This window comes from Trichosurus vulpecula, chromosome 4, assembly GCF_011100635.1.
Source record: "Trichosurus vulpecula isolate mTriVul1 chromosome 4, mTriVul1.pri, whole genome shotgun sequence".
NCBI lineage: Eukaryota > Metazoa > Chordata > Mammalia > Diprotodontia > Phalangeridae > Trichosurus > Trichosurus vulpecula.
This window is the reverse complement of record NC_050576.1, coordinates 285,989,592-286,012,258: the sequence shown is the minus strand read 5'-3', so window position 1 is coordinate 286,012,258 and position 22,667 is coordinate 285,989,592. Positions and strand designations below refer to the sequence as shown.

The window sequence follows — 22,667 nt, the reverse complement described above, 5'->3', positions numbered from 1 at the left end:
TGGAAAGTTGGGGACAGCAAGGAATAAGCCTGGAAAGGCAGGTTAGGCAGGGCTGTAGATTAGGCAGGGCTGAAAAGTACCTTAAGGCTAAACAGCATTTCTATTTAATCCTCAAGGTAACAGAGCAAAGAAGTGATGTGGTCTCAGGAAGAACAGATTTAAGAGGTGACATCTGCAGCAAGAAGACCAATCAGGAAGCTATTGGTACAATCCAGGTGAGAGGTAATAAGGGCCTACACTATGGTACCACGTAAGGATGGGGAAAGGAAAAGATTCCAGGGACGTTGTGGAGGTAGAATGAACAAGGCTTGGAATACTGAAGTTGTGAATCTGGTGAATAATGGTGGTACCCTTACAGAAACGGGAGAGTCTGGAAGAAGGGTGACTTGGAGGGGAGAGGGAGGGTGTCGATAATGAGTTATTTGACTATACGGTGAGGTGATTATGGACCATCCAGTTCAAAATATCTAGTAAGTACTGGAGTGATACAGTATTAAAATGAAAAATGGAGACCAAGCACGGGATCACTGGGCCATGTGTCACAGGATGGAGAACTAGACATTTTCTCTGATCCTCAAGCCCTATCAAGCCTCTCTCAAATACGAATTATGGAAAAGACAAAGCAACTTCAGCTGTCTTCCAAGACCTAAGATCCACAAAACCCAGACAAGGTAAAAATCCAATGAACTAACAACAGGACTGACAAGCTTGCAAAGAGAACTCACCTCTGCTCCTTCTTCCTCCCCATGCCACAGAAAACCAAAAGGCAGAAGGGGTCCTGGCTGGGATATCCAGCCACTGGACAGACAACACTCTGTGCCTAGTATTCAGCCAAGGCCAGAAGTCACTCGGGGAAGAGGCTAAAGCCTATGAAACATGATTTGCTCATGGAGGGAGGCATTGAGGTCCACTCTCCAGCGAGGCCACCATCGAAAGGAAAGGAAAAGCAGTGGAGGAAAATAAGGGGAAAAAAGACTAAAATTATCAAAGCTCTCAGGAGGAAGAAAACTCAGTTTAAAACACTGAGCATTAGCAGATAAAGCAACAGGGAAGATATTAATAACAGAAGGAAACAGGGCCTCCAGAGAGGCAACTAAGGGGCTTGGTGGATAGAGTGCCAGGCCTGAAATCAGGAAGACATGAGTTCAAATCCAGCCTAAGACATTTATGAGCTATGTGACTTTGGGCAAGTCACTTACCCTGTTTGCCTCAGTTTCCTGAACTGTAAAATGAGGATAATAAAAGCACCTATCTCCCTGGGTTGTTGTGATGATAAATGAGATAATATTTGTAAAGTGATTAGTGTAGTGACTGCCACATAACAGGTGCTAATACATGCTAGCTTTAAAAAATCTGTTTGTTTGTGTATGTTATTAGATCAGCTATGCAATTCCACACACCTATGAATAAATATTATGAAACAAACAAGAGAACACCTGATGATTCCCAAGAGAACAGCAGGATTTTTCCGAATTATTTAAAAGAGAAATAAGAATTCTCAAAACAGAATTTATGGTCTGTAGAGCAGAAACAATTCGCAGAACAGGAAAAACCTGAATCCACCAGTGGCAAGACTCATCAAAGAAAGAAAAGAGAATAACTGGCTGGGAACGCAAATACACAAAAGTGAAGGACAATCTGGAAGAAGAGAAGCAAAAAACAATAACGTCAAAAGAAAAAGTGATCCTCATGCAAGCAAAATATACTGATCTCTAAGTCAGAATGTGTAGAAATTTTAAATCTCCCCTAAGAACACAAGTCAAAAAAATGAACACTGTAACAGAAGAAATAATACAAGAAAACTTCTGAACAAAGTGCCAATTAAGAGAATTCAATAGATCACCTCCAGAGATGAAGGCTGGACATGCAGAAATGGGTGTCATCTGTAAAAGAAGTGACAAACCCCCAAAAGGCTGATGACATCACAAAAAGAAAGTATAGAGAGAAGAGGGCCGCAGATAAGATCCTTGGGTTACACCCACAATTGGGCAGCATGATATGGATGATGACCCAGCAAAAAAAAAAAAAAAAAAAAAAAAAAAAAGGTCAGATACGTACTATAAAGACAGAAAGGACCAAAAGCATCCAAGAAGAGAGTGTCAACTTCTTCAGAGAGACTGAGAAAGATGAGACCTGGGAAAAGGTTATCCATTTGGCAATTAAGAGATCACTGGTAAGTTGAAAGAAAGCAGTTTGGAGTTGAAAGGGGTTAGAAGACAGACTGCAAGGGGTTCAGAACTAAGAAGAAAGGAAGCAACAAGAACAAACTCGATTTTGGCCATGAAAGGGAGAAGAGTTAGATAATAAGAGCCGGAAAGGATGACAGGGGTCAAGTGAGCAGATTTTTAAGGAGTCACCTGGCATGTTGGTGGGCGACAGAGAATGAGTCAGTAGAAAGGGAGAGGTCAAACATTAGAATGAGAGAGGGAAAATACTAACTCCTCAAAATATTATTTTCACATCTTTTACTCTAATGCTGATAACTTTTCCATTCCAATGTTTGACAAGTTCTCATAAAAAAGAGATTTTTTAAAAGATTCCATATATTTTAAGCACAAGCCAAGTCATAACATATTTTACATTCCTAAATTAACAAAGTGACTTTAACATATAAATGGTATTAACATATATTGGACTTTGAGGAGCTAGGTGGAGGCTGATAGAGCCCTGGGCCTTGAGTTAGGAAGACCTTACTTCAAATCTGACCTCAGACACTTACTAGCTGTGTGACCTTGGGCAAGTTACTTAACCCTGTTTGCCTCAGTTTCCTTATGTGTAAAAGTGAGCTGGAGAAGGAAATGGCAAACCATTGCAGGATCTTTGCCACAAAAACTCCAAATGGGGTCACAAAGAGTCAGACACGACTGAAACGAATGGACAACAATGTTGAAACTCAAATATTCCCCAACTTTGAGTCTAAAAAAATTTTGCCCATAGCTTTGAAATTCTCATATTTTATGTGTCCAGGAACATATGAATTTGAAGTTTTCACAGGGTTTCCAATGTCTCTGGGAATCGGGGAAAGAGGATTTAAATGAGAAAGAATAAGGAAATCATGGAGGTACCTTGGAAAGGTGTGAGAATTATGACAGTCAGAGGAAATCTAGAGGAAAACAACCTCCAAGCTGAGAGGCTACTAATTCTAGTAGGGCTAAGTCCCTGAAGGAAAGAATTTGAGAAGGGTGTTGGCAGAGTAATCCATACAAGGAAAGGCAATTGGTACATTGTTGAGTAAAAGAAAAAAAATGACAGCTAGAATTTATAAAGTGCTTTAAAATTTGCAAAGTGCTTTACAAATACTATCTCATTTAATCCTCAAAAAACCCTGTTAGGGAAGTGCTATTATTAGACCCATTTTATTAATGAGGAAAATAAAGATAAAGCAGGGAAGTGTTTGCAGAGTCTTCAAAAAAGGAGCCCCTGTTATACCTGTGCCCTCCTCACCTCAAGTCATTTTACATGTATTTCGCATTTATTTCTACATAAAGAGGTTAGCAGGAAAAGGGAGAGGAAGTAGGACATTGCTACAAAGTTGCTGAAACAAAAGAAAAGAGCGTAGCCATTAAGTCATTCACAGAAAAGACTATGAAGGGCATAAGATGTTAAACTCAGATGGTGAAGCATAAAACACCCACAATTTATTAAAGGAAAAAAAAAGGCCAAAAAAAAAGACCAAGAATTTCAATCAGTATGGAAAGCATGAAAAAATTTGCAATAACTTTCACTATGTCATGTTTTGACCACTGTCAAATGATCATCAATGTTTCAGATATAAGCTGGCCTTCCTCCCATAAGAGAAGGGACTCAGGGAATGCCTTGCCACATTCCAAAATATCAAGAGAATGAAGTAGTCCTTTTTTAAAATGGTGCCTAAGCATAACTTCAAGAGAAAGGAAGTATGATTATATATATACACTTCCATTTTGCGGATGTGGATATGGGCTTAACCATCTCCTTGGACATGCTCAAAGTTACATAACTAGTAATAATAGAGAGTTTGAACCTAAGTCTTCTGACTTCCAATCAATGGCTCATCCCATCTCCTACTACCTTTCAGAGTCAGGATTACCACAGATTTCTGACTCCACACTCAATCTTACCTAAAACAAAAGAAAGTCACAACATACATTCTCACAAATTTCACTTTCACTAGAAAGCCATGTAAAATTAACACGTAATCTATCTAACAGTTCTACAAGAATTCTCGCTGTCTTAAAATTCCACACTATTGTACAAAAAGATGTTTTCAATGGGGTAGCGAAAGGATTTCGAAAAGCCATGTACCATTTACCTGTTACCTTCCTTGCTACCTGAAATGGAAGAGAGAAGAGTCTGTTTTTGTCACATAGGATTAGAATTACAATTTGGATTAGACAAAATGTCCTTAAGCTATTTTAGAGCTGGCTGGTGATTTTCTTTGATTTCTTTTTACATTATCACAGATGCCCCCTACTAACATCCCACTCCTTCACCTCTTCCAAATATACATGAGATTAAATTGCACGTTTATTAAAACTCAATCTTTTTTTCCCTCCTCATACTTAACGGTTTCCCAGATATTCTCTCTTATGTAGATGTAATGCCAGGGACATAAATAAGATTATGATAATGACAAAAGGTGTCACAGTAACTGGGTAAGCTCTAACTGATGTGAAGTTTCTAGGAAATAAATTAACTTTTCCTGCTTCTGATTTCTTTAAATTACTTTCCTTACTGGCAGGCTATTTACTGAGTAATAAGCACTGTGGTTCAGCGCGCGCGTGCGCACACACACACACACACACACACACACACACACACACACTCCCTCTCTCCACCCACCCCCCCACCCCCTTAGGCTCTTCACAACTTAAAGTAATAATTGCGGTGTTGTGAGACCACAGCTGAAAATAATCATCTCGGACAACACTTACATTTATAAGAAATTTTTAATGATTTAAAAATATCTGTCTCTGAAGTTTAGAAAAAAAAAAGCCACCATTCTCCTTCCCCACCCCTCCCCAATTCAATGTTAAATCTAATCCTTCAAAGGAAATGTTTTCTCCACATCTAAAATATGTCTTTGCTAAATGACAGTGTCATTTTTAACTTCCAAAAGATCCTGGAAATGGCCTTTCCCGATCAAATATTAACTATTTTTTTTAAATATTGCCAACGACAAATTCCACTTATTTCTCAAGAAGGCAGGTTCTCTGAAACCATAATGACCCTGGAAGCTGTTGCATTAACAAAACGCCTTAATAACAATCAATTGAAGGAATGGGGACTGTGCTATTTATTCTGGTGAAGAGGAGATTCAGGAGGGAACATGACACCTGTCTCCAAGTATCCAATACAGGAGAGATTAGATTTCTGCTTAGCACCACCAGAGGGCAGAGGGCAGGAATAGGTTCAATTCATATCAGTTTGAGAGAGACACATTTAGGCTGGATATAAAGAAAAACCTAACAATGGGAGCTATTCCATAATGGAACAGACTACTGTGGAAGGTCATAGGATCACAGCCGGAAGGAAAGGTCCCTTTTAAAGATCTTCAGCCTCATCTTACAAATGAGAAAATTGATGCCCAAAGGGTGACTTGTCCACAATGGCACCATGAAGATTAGTACACAAGGGGCTCTAATTCTAAATACATGCTTTTTTCTCATATATTGATAATTATTGGTTGATTTACTAAGCTTCTACTATTTCAGTTAGTAAGCATTTATTAAGCACCTACTATGTGCCAGGCACTATGCTAAGAAATAGGAATACAAAGAAACCATTATTCTTTGCACATTTCTCAACCTACTCTGCTAACACATACTGGGGTAAGTATGGATAGAGTTCTTGACCTGGAGTTGGGAACATCTCTCATCTGTAAATGAAGATGGTAATCATTGACTTCTCTTGACTGAGGGGAATTAGGACCCTGTTGGGAGCCTCATACCCAACAGTGGAGGTGTAACGACTATAGGTCATGTACAGGAAGCCAAACTGAGAGCAAAGAAACTTATCGGCATGTTAAGGAAGGCTGCTCACTGATAAAAGCTTCAATTTTCTAAGGTACAGATTTGGTTTTTATGATTTTTCTGACCCATTTAGAGTACGGACAATCAGTAGAACTCTGTAGTAAATCAGGACAGAAAAATAAATGATTTCAGAGGAGAGGGAGGGGTAGAGAATAGAGAACTCAGCCAAAGGAAAAGAGGGAAGGGCAGCTTCTGGAAGGGATATGTGATATGCAACGGGCAAAGCCGGTTATCATAGTAAGAAAACATTCCCTGTTCAAGGGCAGGAGACAAAGGGAAGTAACCAAATACTTTCGCGATTGTTAAAGAAGTCCACTTGGACAAAACTGCAGCTGTCTCTTACCTGAGAACAACAAATAGCTGTTATGACAGTAGAGAAGCCTATCTATTTTACCATGTCCTGACAGAGTTCGTTATATTTTATTTCTCCTTTAATAGTGGTTGAGAATTTTCAACTATTAAGACCACCAGTTGGAGGATGTGGGGAAGTACTTCAAAACGTCACAAAATGACTATGGTTCTTGCTTCCCCCCCTACCCCTACGTAATACACATAAATACCTTCCCTCACAGGGTTGTGGTAAAGCTCAAGAGAGAGAGCATTTATAAAGTGTTTTGCTGTATAAATGCAACCTATTATTCTAGTTCACCAATCTGTCCTAGAATGTTTTGTTGGAGCCTATACACATCATCTCCTGTCATCCAACAATAACATTTTTGCATGCAAAATGTAAGACCACAATTTTCTACACATTCTCCTTAATGATGAACTTTGAATATAACACCAGACCCAATTGACATTATGAATCTATTCTTTAATAAGTCCTGCATACTACCTACATGACCAATCAACTTTTTCATGAAATTTCTTCTGTAATAATTGCATTTCATATTCATAATGTCACTCCAGACTACAGATCGACTCAATGCAAGAAGTTGTATGGGGAAGGGTGCTTAAATAAATGAATGACTCTACTTCTCCAGGATAATCTAAACTGTTTCCTAAAAGGAGCAGTTCTTCTATTCTCAGGTAAGCCCATGGTTCTGACATGATCTTTCATGGGTGATACAGTAGCAAAAGTCTAACAAAGCTTGGAGAGCCCACCCTTCATGTACTTACATATCTTTGTATGCCTTGTCTTAACCTGATCCTCACTACTCTGCAGGCCCATACCCAGTATCAGAGTGAGGATTTAAACTCGAGTCTCACCTGACTCCAGATCTAACACTCCCAACGCGCCATACTGCAAAGAGAAGCTAAACAGGGGAAAGAAACTCTGCCCAATGTGCATTGGCTTACACTGTGTAACAAACTGAATCTGATGCCACCAAAATCTCAAGGACAATACCACTTGTAAATCCCTGTAAGTTCTGACTTAATGTGAACCAATTTGTCCTTACTCTGTTAGAACCCAGGGAACATGATTTAATGTTCCCAACTAGGGGAAGATTTTCACAAATAATTCCTGAATAGAACCACTTCAACCACTCCGCAAAACTGTCAAGGGGACAGATTCTGCTCACAAATGAGTCCTCTGAAAAAAGTTACTAGGTTGTTATATATGGTCATGGATTATTGCCCATTCCTCACTAGCCCTATCTAACCTAATGCTTACTCTGAAATATCAAAGTCAGCCATCACAAAATACACAAAATTCAGTCAACCTCATTTGCTTTGAAAACAAAAATTATCCTTTCAACTGACAACAGGACAAAACTGGAGAACCCATCTGAAACCAAAATTTATGAAAACATACCAAGGTTCTCTGTTTATGTGGAATGGTGCTACCTGATGCTCTAAAAACTCTATGTGATTCTGGACCTATAAAGAATCTGAAAAACTCTCATTTGGGGCCCTAAAGTCATAATGGTATCTATCAAAATTTTCCCACACTGGCAATGACACATGTATGTTTGAATGTATGAGAGCATATGCAAGAGAGACAGACCCATTAAACAGTGTAATTCAGGAACCTCAAACTCAAAAGAAATAACCCCAATGCTTTGTTTACTACCTTACAAACCCAGAAACTAACATTATCTGTGTTGTATTGTATTTTTTTTTCTTGGAGAAGGAAATGGCAAACTGCTCCAGTATCTTTGCCAAGAAGGCCCCAAATGGGGTTATGACGAGTTGGACACAACTGAAAATGACTAAACAACAAACTGTATATTTTATTTATTTCATCAAACATTCCCTAATTACTGTTTTCAGCCACACTTTGGAGTTTGGCATGGCAGCAAATTTAACACCTCTGTTTTAGATAGAGGGCTGGCTTCAGAACCAAGAAGAACAAGGCTATGTGACAGTGCTCTAGGCAACCAAGACTAATAATTGAGAAAAAAAAAAAGAGAGGGTGTTTTCTCACTCAGGAGGGGTTCCCTATGCAAGTGAAATCACAAGTTTGGTCTCTAGGCAAAGAAACCAGATGCCAGGACTCATCCACACATTAACTGATATCGGAACATACATATACATACATACATACATACACACACACACACACACACACCCATCCATCTCTCTCTTTCAAGAATAAATCAATAACCAGGAAATAGATGGTGCTACTTGGATAAACCTTGGCATCTAGTCCAGAATCATTATGAAAACTCCCTTATAAAACTAGAGGCCAGCGAGATCAGACAGATACCACGTCACTTTGTCCACTGTGCCATTAGCTGTCTCATAGTGGGGTCATTTCCCGTTGTCCTGATCCCTATTTGGCCATTGGACCCGGATGGCTCCGAAGGAGAAAGTGAGGCTGGTAACCTTGCACAGCCCTCCCTCAATTAAATCCAATTCACTTGCAAGTTATGGCATCACCTTCCTGATGTCATGGTCCTCTTTTGAGAACAAAGAAGAAAACAACAGCTGTCTCATAAACGATAGAAGTTTTCTTTTTCTCTACAGATGAATAGAATGCAGCATAGAGCCCTAGGCTGAGGACTACACAGCAGAAAGGAACTGAGATGTTGATATGCAAGTAGAAAATGGGGGACCGGAGTTTGCTGGCTCTATGATCTGGGGCAGTATGAATGTTTTTAAAATATGAGGTCACACCATCATGCCCCTGAGAACAAAAAAAGCAAAGCATATCATAAAAATACAAAAAAATCAACCTACGCAAAAAAGTTTAGAACTTAGCCAGGAAAATTCAACAGTATTTACTTATCATCCAGAAGCCAGCAGTAACCAGTGGTTCCTACAGTGAACACTTTTTAAGTGGAAAAAAAAAAAAGCAGTGCCCCCCAAACAGGAATCTTCCACAACAGGATCCTGCTCATCCCCCATGTCCTCCAAGAAATTCCAGAAAAAAATTACAGAGGTGAAATTCAAGACCTTTCCACCTCCTCCCTCTGCCTAATTTTGATTTTCACAGTTTTGGGGCCACTTAAAGATGTCCTAAGACAGCACAAATTCAGAAATGATACAGACATTCAAAATGTGATGCCTAAATGATTATGAACCCTATGAAAAGGATTTTCCTCTGATGGAAGAAAAATGCTTAATAGCAGGTAAAACAACTGCCTCAAGATCAAAGGGGATAACATGGGGAGAAAACCCCAGTGCATGTTCCTATTTCTGTAATAAACTGTTTTGATACTATTACTAGGTATGCCAACTTTACTGACTCCCTCTTGTAAATCAGTCAGGAAACATTCAGTGCATACTAGGTTCCAGGCACTGTGCTAAGTGCTAGGGATATGAAGAAAGGCAAAAGCCACGTAAGTTGTCTTTGGAAATGCCCCAGGGACAATGATCTGTCCACTACTTCCTTCTAAAAACAATTCCTAGACATAACAAAAAAAGGTGTATAGATCAAGTTTTCTTTCTCCAATTTTAAATATTCTGAGCTGTGATCACTTATTTCTCTCTCTGAACTTGGTGATAACTCCCTATGGTGACTTGTAGATTATTATCAAGTGATATCCCATTCAATCTCTATACATCTTGTCCTGGGCAAGAAACATTCATTCTGTTCCCTGTCTTTAATCCTCAGCCTATCCAGCCACCTTTCTAGGTGTTCAAGTTCAGCATGGACCTGCAAACTCCTTTTGATTTCCATTTATTTAGAGCAATGTAATATTTGGAGATTAACGAATCTTAGATTTCCTTGTATATCTGTGTGAAAAAAAAATATTATTTGGAATTTCTCTAATAGAAAGGTCATCATTCAAACGAGGAAAAAATGTAAATTGTTCCAAAAAGTAACAGATGCACAGGCAGAAACAGAATGCCGGGTCTCAAGCTTTTAGGAGCCATGGTCCCCTTGCGCCTCCCCTGATCCAGGCCATTGTATTTATTTATTTATTTGCTTATGTGTTGTATTTCTCAGTAAAATATAAGCTCCAACCTGCAGATCACTCAGGCAGGAATGCCTTGTCAAGAAAACATGACATTTAGCAACCAAGGTGGATATCAAGTGAGTCAACTAACACAGGCCAGGCACCAAGCCCACCATCCCCAGAGAAGAAGCAAAGAGCCCAGCAAAGAATGGGAATATTAAGGGAGTATCCATCAATTGGGAAATGGCCAGACAGACTATGTAATGGGATTGGAGTTGCACTGTAAGAATTAATGAAAGGGACAGAATCTGAAGAACGTAGGAAGACTTGTATGAACTGAGATAAGAGTGAAGGGAACATAACCAGGAGAATCATTTCTATAAGGACCACAACACTGTAAAGGAAGACATCCTGGAAAGACTTAGGAACTCTGATCAAGCAACGACTAATCATGACTCCAAAAAACTGACGACAATGTAGGCCTCTCACTTTTTGGTGAAGATGTGATGGACTGTAGGTATATAAAGATAAATACATTTCCTGACGACTACTACAATACAGATGCGCTCTGCTTGACTACACTTCAAAAAAAAAAAAAGGAATGCTCCATGTAAGTGTGTGTGTGTATCACTAAAACATTAAACAAAATACACAGAGAAGACCGAAGAAGGGTTACACAAGACAATGTTGGTGAACAAGCTGTTTACAGTGGATTCACGGTTTTTTGCACAATCCTCATTTTCTGGCCTTCGTGTATAGAAATCACTTCTGTTATTTTCTAAATCATAATTTTTTTAAAAAGGAGATATTATAATGATACCATGTGAGATTTAGGACCTATCAGCCTACAGCCCTGCTTATATAGGCTTCCCACAGAATTTGAGACGGGCAGGGGTCTAAACAAAGTTTGAGTAAAAAGCCAGCTTCCTTACTCAACACTGCTTTGTATTCCAATGGTGAAGAAAGCCTCGGATCGGACTGGCACACAATCTTGGGTACCTGTTATTAAACAATCAATAAATCCATAAGCATTTACTAAGCTGCCATTATGTTCCAGGAACTGAGGTAGGTGCCAGGTGAACCTGCATCATGGGCTAATTCTCCTTTTGACCTGAGGTCATTGTAATAATTACTCGTGAAATTCCACACCCTGAGAAGAGATGGGTTAAATAGGTTATTTCTCTAAATTTAAAATTCACGGGACCAAAACATTTGGGTTCCAAGCTCAGCAGAAGAAAATTCAGGGGGGCAGCTAGGTGGCGCAGTTTGTAGAGCACCTGCCCTGGAGTCAGGAAGACCTGAATTCAAATACCGCCTCAGACACTGGACATACTTACTAGCTATGTGACCTTGGGCAAGTCACTTAACCCCAATTGCCCTGCCTTCCCTTTGCAAAAAAAAAAAAAAAAAAAAAAAAAAGCAGAAGAAAAGTCAAATAAGTTATACTGATACAAAAAGGTAGATATAAAGATGGAAACCTAAACCCACTGCTTACATTGGAGCTCCCTGGCATCCACAATTCCATCTTAATTTGACAAATAATAGTAAATCTATGATATATATATACGCTCCTTATAGGACAATACAGGCACTCTTTTGTATTTATATAAACCCAAGTGCCTGTCATACAGTAGGAGCTTAATAACTGCTTATTCACTGATGCAGTGTAGTCACTCTGCCTTCCCTAAAGCAAAGCAGACCAACATTTCAAAATGACTACGTTCAAGCTTAATAAAGTAAGGGACACTACTCAAAAATTAGAAGCACCTGTCCTTAACCCCATTTAATATGATTATGTCATTGTGTAAGGACATGTCAGCCCTGTCTTCTATGATGAGGATGATTTCCTCCACATACACCCCTGGAATGTTTGGGCACCTCCAGGAAACCTTTCCCTAGCTCTAAGGTGCTGCCTACCCAAGAGGAAAGAAAAGAAAAAGATAGGGGTATCTCTAGAGTAGTTCATTCCCTCCTTTACTCCAACCCAGTAAAAAGGTCATACAAATTCACGCACCAAAGATTCCATGTCAGCCACTACACTGTTTCTAACACATAACTTCCAATTCAACAAAGAACACAATTCAGGATCAAAAGTCAATAACCCTGAAACTATTTGTTACAAGACAGAGAGTTTTTATGATTTCTTTTTCTTTTTTTTCTTTGTGGGCAGGAGGAGAGGGGAATGTGCATTATATGGTATAGAAACCTCAAAACATTTCCTTTTTAGTAAATTATGGTACTTTGAACAGGATGGCATAATAAACTTCTGCTCCATTATCCACAAAAAGCCATGTCACAAATCGCAAGTATAATACTTGAGCACACCCATTCTGAGACCATCAGTCAGAAAGGCTACACACAAAATATGTACGATGCAACATGGGTGGTCACTAGGTCTATGAATGAATCACCACTATTCAACTATATGGACTAAGTGGCATAGAGGAGAGAAAGAGTGCTGTACTCAGAGTCAGGGAGAACCAAGTTCAAATGCTAACCCAGACACCCATCGGCTATGTGATGCTGGGCAAGTAGCTTAACTTCTAATGTGGCTCAATTCCCTCATCTGTAAAAATTGGATTCAAAGATCTCTCAAGTCCTTCTAGCTCTAAATGTATGATCCTATAAATAAAGTGGAGGAAAGGGGCCATGTATAGGCTGTCTACACCAATACCCCTCCATTTGGGGATGCATGCTACCAGCTACGGTCCATAGGGAGCCTATTTTCCAGTTTGCAAAGAACACGAAGGAGGAGATTCAAGGTGAATAAGAAGTTAAAAGAGTCTTGCTGTGAAAATATATTAAGCTATCTTTCCTCTCTTTCTTTTTTTTTTTAACCTATACAAATCTAAAGTCATCAACTGCCAAACAAACCTTCCCAAATGTCTTCTTGGGAATACTTCTATTCAAACTGAAGACGAAAAAAGCCTCTGTGGTTCAATTCAGAATGATTTGTAAAAATAATCCATTTAGTATTAATGTCTGATAATATTGCCAATTAGTGGTTTAAAAGCCTACAGTAGAAGTCAATTAGCTGTTCTTAAATGTACTGTATTAGAACCTGCCGACTAATCAAAATAATACTTTTTTATTAAAAAATAATTAAATGACAGAGAATTAAGATGTGTTATGATAATTTTGGCAAAATTGTATTAAACCAACAACCTGACAAAATGTGTATGAAGCAATCCTGAATGTGTCAATGAAAGGGGGAAAAGAACCCAACAGCATTTTATGCAGTAATCTGTTCATTTGAGATTTCTTCTATTTCTTGGAGAGCACTGCCAACAAAGATGACTCCTTTTCACCTTAGTAAGAAGTAATCTACTTCCACAAGAATGGAGAGAAATGAACATCCATCTGCAGCTCTGTGTCATTAATTATGAGAAACAAAGCACAGACCAGTGAATGAGCTTGAAATGAGGAGAGAAGAGCAAGGAGGAGCTAGAAGGGGATGACTGGAGTGGCTGAAAGTCTCTCATTTAAGGAAAAGGATACTTAATATTTTAGCCTCCATAAAGCCTTGAGCTATATCATAAAATTTAAAGCTAACCCTCCCCCTCCCCGCTTAAACTTGCACATATACCACATAAACCCACATCCTGCATCACGCCTGTAACTGCTGTCTTTTAGTTTGGGGTTAAGGTGTTAGATTAAGAATCTTTCCTTGTTTCAAGAATGTGAGGCCAATTATCCCCACCAATGGGGATAGATGTCCAGACTTTGGGGTTTTTCTCAGAACTGTTTCATAAGGGGGTTTTAGGGGTTTTTCTTAGAATTGTTTGGTAAGAGGGTTTTTAGGGGCATTTCTTAGAATTGTCCAGAGGGATACATAAACTGCCTGTCTGCTCTCTATAACTGGCCTCCCCACCCCATTCCACCCTGGAGTAGGCAATGCCCAGTTCTCCCTCGAGACTTTCAAATAAAGTCTCTGTCTTCACCTCGAGAGACCTTTGATTGTTATTTCATTTGGGGGGAATTACTGTCCCACACAGGGAGGATTACAGATATCAACCTACGGTAACATGACCAGACAGAAGACAAAAACATATACAGCGGGAAGTTAAATTGAATACTTAACTATGGCTGAGCCAAGGAATTTCAAGTAAAGCATATTTAGGGAACGGGACAGATGCGTATCACAGGATTCGAGAAGGTCAAATTTTGTCCTGATTTTCATAAAGAAAGGAAGCGAATGGAGGCTGCAAACTCTTGAGGAGCCTTCTATTCTAAAAGGCACGGTCAGTAAACCTCTAAAAAGTCCTGACCACTAATTAGGTAGAAATAAAACGTGTTCAATGGCAAGACCCAGGAAGTTGTCAGTCATTAACGCCCCAGAGATCTGTTCTTAGCCCTGTGTTAAGACTTCTAGTGGTGACTTAAATAAAAGCATTGATGATATTCTTACCAAAAAGGTGGAATGATGCAAAACTGGGAGAGAGAATTAATGATCTGGATAACAGGGCTGATCATCAAATTTTTAAAAATAGTTAGAACGCTAGGCCATATCTATCAAGAGGAAATTTGGTAGGAATTAATGTAAAATTGTCTACTTTGAGTTTAAAAAAAAATCAACTTCTTGAGTATGAAAGAGCAATATGGCTAGAAAAAACGGTTTGGAAAAAAAGGCCTGGTGGCAGTGGATAGACCCTTGGGCCTAAAGTAAAGAAGATTCATCTTTCTGAGTTCAGCCTTAGACACTTGCTAGTTGTATGACCCTGAGTAAGTCATGTAGCCCTGTTTGCCTCAGTTTCCTCATCTGTAAAATGAGTTGGAGAAGCAAATGGCAAACCACTCCAGTATCTTTGCCAAGAAAACTCCAAACGGGGTCACAATGGGTCAGACACTACTGCAAATGACTCAACAACAAGAAGTTAAGTTCCTTGAGGGCAGGGACTCTCTCTTGCCTCTTTTTCTGTCCCTAGGGCTTAGTACAGTTCCTGGCTTACAAATGGAGCTTAATAAAAGTTTACTGACTGACTCAACTCAATATAAGCCCACATTGTGATATGGCACCCAAGAAAGCCAATAAAATCTTACACTGAATTATAAGGCACACATTGCAGAAATTTGTTTTCCTTGAGTATGCGTATTTGTTTACAAGGGTATGTGATGCATACAAGGGTATATGACACATACAAAGGTATGTCTCACAAGAGGCGTGAAAAATGATGGATTTTCCTTAATTCCAAAAAATTAAATTAAAAAAAACAAACAAACAAACTCATAGCATCCAAGGATAAGAAATCAGCTACGTGACCCTGCAGAGAGAGGGCTATATAGAGAGAGCAGGAATACCTGAGTTCAGATGTTGGCTTAGATGCTTACTAGCTGTGTGACCCTGGGCAAGTCACATAACCTTTCCAGGCCTCATTTTCCTCATCTGAAAAAGTGATCATAAAAATAGCACCTTCTCTCACAGGGTTGTTGCGAGGATCAAAATATGTAAAGCATTCGGCAAACCTTAAAGGGCTGTATAAACGTCAGCTCTCCATGACTGTTATGATACTCTAGAATGACGATCATTGGAAGGAATGGGGGAGGGTCTAGCCTAGATAAAAGACGACTTTTGAGATTATCTCCTGTATATGTTTTGTTTTTACATAGCTGTTTGTCTGTTGTTTCTCTCCCCTCCCCCATTATATTAGGAGCTTCTTGAGGGAGTTATTTCTGCCCAGTGTTTAGCATACACTAAGTGCCTGTTGACCTGAGAGCTGACTTCAAATATCTGAAGGGCTGTAGATGGAAAACTGATTAAACTTACTTTTCTTGGTCTCAGAGGGCAGCAAGAGGAGCGATGAAGCGGAAGATGTAATTTGTACATGATTTAAGGAGGGACTTGTCATACCAAGGTACAACGGGTTACCTTTGGAGGCAGGGATCCCATAATCGGTCTGGATGATGCCTCACGGGGCACGATAGAGGAGGGATTCCTTTTCTGGAGAGGGCTGGCCTTGTGGGCTACTGAGCTCCCTTCCAACTGTGAGAGTCTGTGAAATTGTGATTAAGAAAGCCTTTGGATATAGACATCTGGCAGGCTTATTCTCCCAGCGGAGCCCTAGAACTTGGAAATCCGCATCAGTTTGTAAGAGGAGGCAGGGCAAGGTGCCATAATGCCCAACGAATCCCTATTCCCCTAAATGGAAATGGTAAGTGAGGAAATCCCTCATACTAAATGTACTCAGACCTATTAGATAACTTCCTTCCCTTTTTTTGCTCCCCAACAGGAGCCTTCATCTCTATGGCCACCAAAGGGATCGATCTATCCATTCATTCAACCAACATTAAGAATATGCTATATGAAAGGATGGCCCGTGTGTTAGATGAGGCAGAAAGTAAATAAGGCATAGTCTCTGCCCTCATGGCGTTTAAATTTTGGTAGAAGAGGAAAAATAGGCATACAAATATCTAACATATAAAACAGTGAGAATGCTCAAAAGAGGTACAGAGTTTGGTAAGAGTTCAAAAGAGCTAGAGTTCACTTGGAATTGAGAGGAGTAAAGAAAGGCTTAATGGAAGAGGCTGCATTTGACCTGGGCTTGGAATAAAATTCAATTCGACAATCATTTATTAAACACTTATGGGCAAGGCACAATGCTAGTTGAGGGACAAACAGAATTTCAACACCCTGAGATGAAAGGAAGACAATTTAGACACAGAGAAAGCAGGAAGGTGGGTAAGGAAAAAGCAGTGTTTCGGGGATAGCAGTTTGGCTGGAAGTACCTGAAGATGAGTAGTAAGAAAAGGGTGAACAATACATCATACACAGTAGGTGCTTAATAAATGCTTCTTAAATTGAGCTGACGGTAACTTGAAAAGACTAAGGTGCGGAAAGTCTTAAAAAGCCAGACTAAATAATCTGAATTGTATTTAGTAGATCACAGAAAATTACTGAAAATTTCTGAATACTGGATCTCTCTAACACATATCTTTGATCACATCATACGCCCTATATGCCAGGTTAGAAGAGCAACAAAACTGGAAATAGTGAGCTGTTAAGAAATTACTGAAATACCTCATTAATGGAGTCTTGACCTCAGAAATTTTTCTCATGGATTCACATACAGCTATCTACATCCAAAGGAGCCTGCCTTCATCTTATATGGTTTTAAATTAAAAGTGACCAAGCCAACATGAAAGCTTCACTGCTTGGTATATGGCTGTGATGGAATACTACCATGCTCTAAGAAACCATGAGCTGGTTGATTTTAGAAAAATATGGAAAGATTCGCATGAAATAATGAAGAGTGAAATGAGCAGAACCCAGAGAACAGCAATATTGTTCGAAGAATAATTGGGAACAACCAAGTTATTCTGAGTATTGTAAGTACTCAAATCAACTACAAAGGACCTATGAAGGAAGATGCTATCCACCTTGAGAGTTAAAACTGATAAACAGAACTATTTATAATATGGCTTTACGTGTAGCTGTGTCAAATGGTGGCCTTCTTTAGCTTAGGGTTGTAACATCAATGCTACTTGCTGCTACTATGGCTGTGTAAGACCAACAACACTAGCACACAGGACAGCTGCTAGCACAGGTTCTTTTGATCTGCAACCTTAAGGGGTTTACAATCTCACTTTAATGAAACATACATATATCATTCATTTAATTCAGGGGGAAAAGCCAGCACCCTGAACTTCAGAGCAAATATAACCAGAAGTTACAAACAGACAAAATATAAGCAGAGCAAATAACACAAATCAACAGACAGGCTTCTAGCTGTCTGCCCAAAGCTATACATACACAGTTGCCAGAGAAACACCAACATCTGGGTTTTCAAAGCTGGGGGGGCTCCATGATGGCTACCCAGTCTCATCTGGTCAAATCACACAACACTCTTCCAGTGAGTAAGAGCCCCAAACAAAATACTAACCTCAGAGTATATATACACTTCGTATCTCTCAAGGTTTTCACACCACTCCTGACCTAATTAGCAAAAGGGTATGGGCCCTTCTACAAAGGCAAAACTCAATCAAAGGCATTGACTGCCTCAATGCTGAGAAGTACTCCAAAACAAAAGACAACAAAAAGTCCCGCTTTGCTTGCCCTTACAGGGGTGGGGAGAGAGTTCAGAACTTAAAATGTGACAACAAATAAATGAATTTTTAAAAAGCAACAAAGAAAAAAAAAAGAAAGCTTCATTGCTGAGCTAGATTGTGCGGTATTTTCACAATGCTTGCAATAATCAAAAGACAGAAGTCAAAGAATCCATCCTTCTATCCACCATCTGATGCCTTTTGCATGCAAAATCTGTATTAATTATCCACATATTAACAGCTGCAACTATACTTCATGCTCTGCACATAGTCATCCAGGCTACAATAAGGAACAGTGCCAAAAATTCAGGTGTTTAGGCAATAATTACCAAGAATTAACTTCATTAGGGAGACAAGTAAAAGAAATGGCAGGCTACTGTTCTTGCAGAGAACAGGTGGGTTTGCTGGTTGAATTTCCAGGTCAGTTCAGAAGTGGGCAGGCCAGATCTTCTAACCCCTTAGGGTTTTAGGTAGAGTGCTTGACTGAGAGCTGCAGATATACACAACAGAATGTCTACCTCCAGCAGCACCAAACTACCCTGTGGCAGGCAGCTAGCTCAGTAGAAACTTCTTACCTGTCTGCATTCATAAAGTCTGCAACCCTGCCAGGAGTGAGACGTTCACATGCCAAGGACCTCGATCAGCAGTGCATTAAAACAACTGCCGTCCAGGGCAGTAAGAAGAATGATTTAGATCTAGCAAACTCTGAAGTAACCCATTTTTTAAATACAAACATTAAACATCCACCAAAAGAGTCATAAAAAGAAAAGAGTAATTGCTTAAATGATAACAGGTTTTTATAAACTGAACTGCTTATAATGTATACTTCAGGTATGTTGTAAAATAATTATTTTAAATTATCTAATGTACTCTACATATCACAGATGGGAACAGACAAGCCAAATGTAAAAACGGTCTTGAAAAATTTGGAGTTGGCATCTTAATTTAAATTAAATTAAGGAGTTTTAACACTTAATTTATGAACATAGTTCCCACTAACATCACAGTGTCGTAGTGACCACAAGACTTGTGTTCACAAAGTCTGCACCGGAAAGATCCAAGCCATAAGTCCTCCACCAGGCCGGAAAGATTTTGAGAAAATGGCCCATGACCAACTTCATTGTCTAAGGCCTAGTACAGCTCAATCCAGTTCATATTACTAGAATGTTAGTAGGAAGGTAATGATTTTTTTTGTAGTGACATTAACCCCTTGAATGGGCAGCTAGGTAGTCAAGTGAATAGCACATTGGGCCTGGAGCTAAGAAGACTCATCTTCCAGAGTTCAAATCTGGCCTCACACACTTACTAGCTGCGTGACCCCGGGCAAGTCACTTACCCCTGTGTGCTTCAGTTTCCTGTAAAATGAACTAGAGAAGGGGGCAAGTGACTTAACCCTATCTGCCTCAGTTTCTTCATTTGTAAAATGATCTGGAGAAGGAAATGGCAAAGCATTCCAGTATCTTCGCCAAGAATACTCTAAATGGGGTCACAAAGAGTCAGACTAGACTGCCAAACGACTAAACAACACAAAACCTCCTCAAAGACTCTCAACTGAGGCAAAGAGGGGCCTACAAGCTGTGTGGCTGAAAGGAGTACCCATACTAACTAAATAGCAGGCCCTTTAAGTGCTAATTATTTTAAATATACCCACACACCTGTGCCTACACACATAAAGCAATGATAGACTCCAAGAGGTACTTTCTCATGACTTTAAAAAAAAAAGAGCAAATATTTTTATTTTTGCCTTCCGGATTTCCCTCCAAAGAACATAAGCTCCTTGAGGGCAAGCATTGCCCTCCCTTGGTCTTCTTCACCTTGGCCTTTGATCCCCAGCACCTGAGAGGCAACATGTCACAGTGGACAGACCTGATCTTGGAGCTGTGTAGGTCACGTAACTCCTCGGTCATCTAGGCAAATCTTTAAACCTTACAAGGTACTCACCTGTTGCAGGTACCCATCTCCAGGCCCCATTATCCGGCCCAAAGTAGGTGCTTAAGAAACATTTGCTGACTGACATAGTCTCACAGAACTATATGCCAGTGCTCAGGAGACCAGCGTTCCAGTCCTAGGCATGTCCCTAAATGTTTAATGTCAGCTAAGTCATTCATCTTTTCTGGGCCTCATTTTCATCATCTACTAAATAACAGAGTTGGACAAGATAATTTATATAGTACCTTTCAAGTCCAAAAAACATGACTGTTAAAAAAAAGTGACTGTTTCATGACTGTAGACAGCTATTTCTTTTTTCTTTTTTGAGACTTTTTGTATGGGGCAATTAGGGTTAAGTGATTTGCCCAAAGTCACCCAGCTAGTAAGTGTCTTAATTCTCTGATGCTCCTGACTCCAGAGTCAGTGCACTACCACTGTGCCCCCTAGACGCCCCATAGACAGCTATTCCTTTAGACCGCTATGAAAACTACTGCATGTGTCCTTCAAGTGAAGGATATCTGATGTACAAACAAGAACTTACCTCACCTGTTAATTATGAGGAAACCACGATATTAATGTGACCTATTATCATTATGTAAATCAGAGTCATGCTTGTTCACATATACAAAATTTCTTTTGGGAAATAAACTCACTGCAGGGTTCCACTAAGTAGTAATGCTCCCTACTGCAGTGAGAATGAAATTTGATTTACGGAAGTCTATCCACACTACTTTTCATGAACACATTTACTACATTTTGGATCATTATACTTTCTGACATCTGAGGCCTCTGTGCAATCTTTGCACATATATATTTTTAAGTTGATAATCACGTATATGCCATAATCCATAGATTTCTTTTACACAATTGAAATGTACTTGCATCCACACACATACACACACACGTACACATACACATACAGCCTTATATCCTGCAGATCCAGGGACTTAAAATTCCTCTGCAGCTCCAAGGATGGGGGTACAGGGACAGGAGGTTGTAGTAATTCTTTAATATCCAGAAAGCATTTTCAACAAAGAACAGTGCAAATTAACCTTTTGGGAGAGGCTTTGTATTCATGCAAATTAGCTTTACCCTACCTAAGAGAAACAATTTGTATGTGAAAACAAATCCTACCAGGTCTCCCATTTCTCAGTAGAGGACTTCTGGGAGTGAGATCAGATAAGTTTAAGGCTTAAGCAAACTAACTTTGCTGTGGAAAATGCTAAACCTGCCACTCTACCGAAAGACCCAGGGGAAAATTTTAAAACTCCAATTTACAATCTTTTTTTTATTTTTTAAAAATAAGCAATCCCATCCTCGGAACTTTCAAATCATCTAAGTACGGCGTGTTGTTATCCCTTCCATGACTAATTACTAAATAACAACGCTCTTTGCTTCATTAGTGAAATCAATCTTCTGAGAGGAAAATTACTATAATAATACATACTAGCAAATTAAGGACTATACTGTAACAGTAATTAATATATATTTTAAAAGATGATGAAAAGGTAGTATGAGCATCTTTCAATAGATGAACTAAAATAGGAATAGCAAAGGCGAAGACAGGATAATTTCATGCATGGCTCCTGCTCCTCTGAGCTACCACCTTACAAAGGACTGGCCTAAGACAGCTACTACCTTCTCTCTCCTATGCAGCATGCTCCAGCAGGGCCAGGTGGGGGCTGGAGGAGCCTAACTGGCATCTGCAGAGAGTCTAATCTCACTCTGTGATGTATCACAAACTGAAATAGTAAGTCAATGGACACGAACGGCTTTCCCTGCTCCAAGGCCACCTTTTATCTCTCCTGAATTTATTATGCATGTATTGATTTCAATATATACAGTCTTCCCGCTTAAAACATCAGGTCCTTGAGGGCACAGACACCTTTTTACTTTGCCTTTCTAACCTGGATGCTCAGCACAGTGTCTGGCACAGAAGAAGCTTGTTGGTTGATTCAAGCTGATGCTGAAAGAAAGATGCTTTGAGTATATACACATACACAAATAGACTCTAGTCCTCCCAGACCCAGTGGCCAGTAAATTTCCCAATCCTTTGCCTTTTACCTGAATAAATAACATTCAAAAAAACGCAGGGTTGGTGAGACTGCACTTAAGCTTTTCTGCTACAAAACACAATAACAATACGATGCAATATGTAAGGAAAACATAGCACAGCTAGATGGCACAGTAGATAGACTGCCAGGCCTGGAGTGAAGAAGTCCTGAGTTCAAATCTGGCCTCAGATACTTACTAGCTGTGTGACCTTGGGCAAGTCACTTAAATCATGTTTGCCTCAGTTTCATCTGTAAAACGAGCTGGAGAAGGAAATGGCAAACCCACTCCGATATCTTTGCCAAGAAAACCCCAATTGGGATCATGGAAAGTTGGATACGACTGAAAA

At 39.5% G+C, this 22,667-nt stretch overlaps 1 protein-coding gene across 1 annotated transcript in view; it reads right to left on the bottom strand.

The window, feature by feature from the left end:
• The window catches only part of BARD1 (BRCA1 associated RING domain 1), a 140,759-nt gene that overhangs the window by 70,760 nt on the left and 47,332 nt on the right, over positions 1-22,667 (bottom strand). The window lies entirely within an intron of this gene.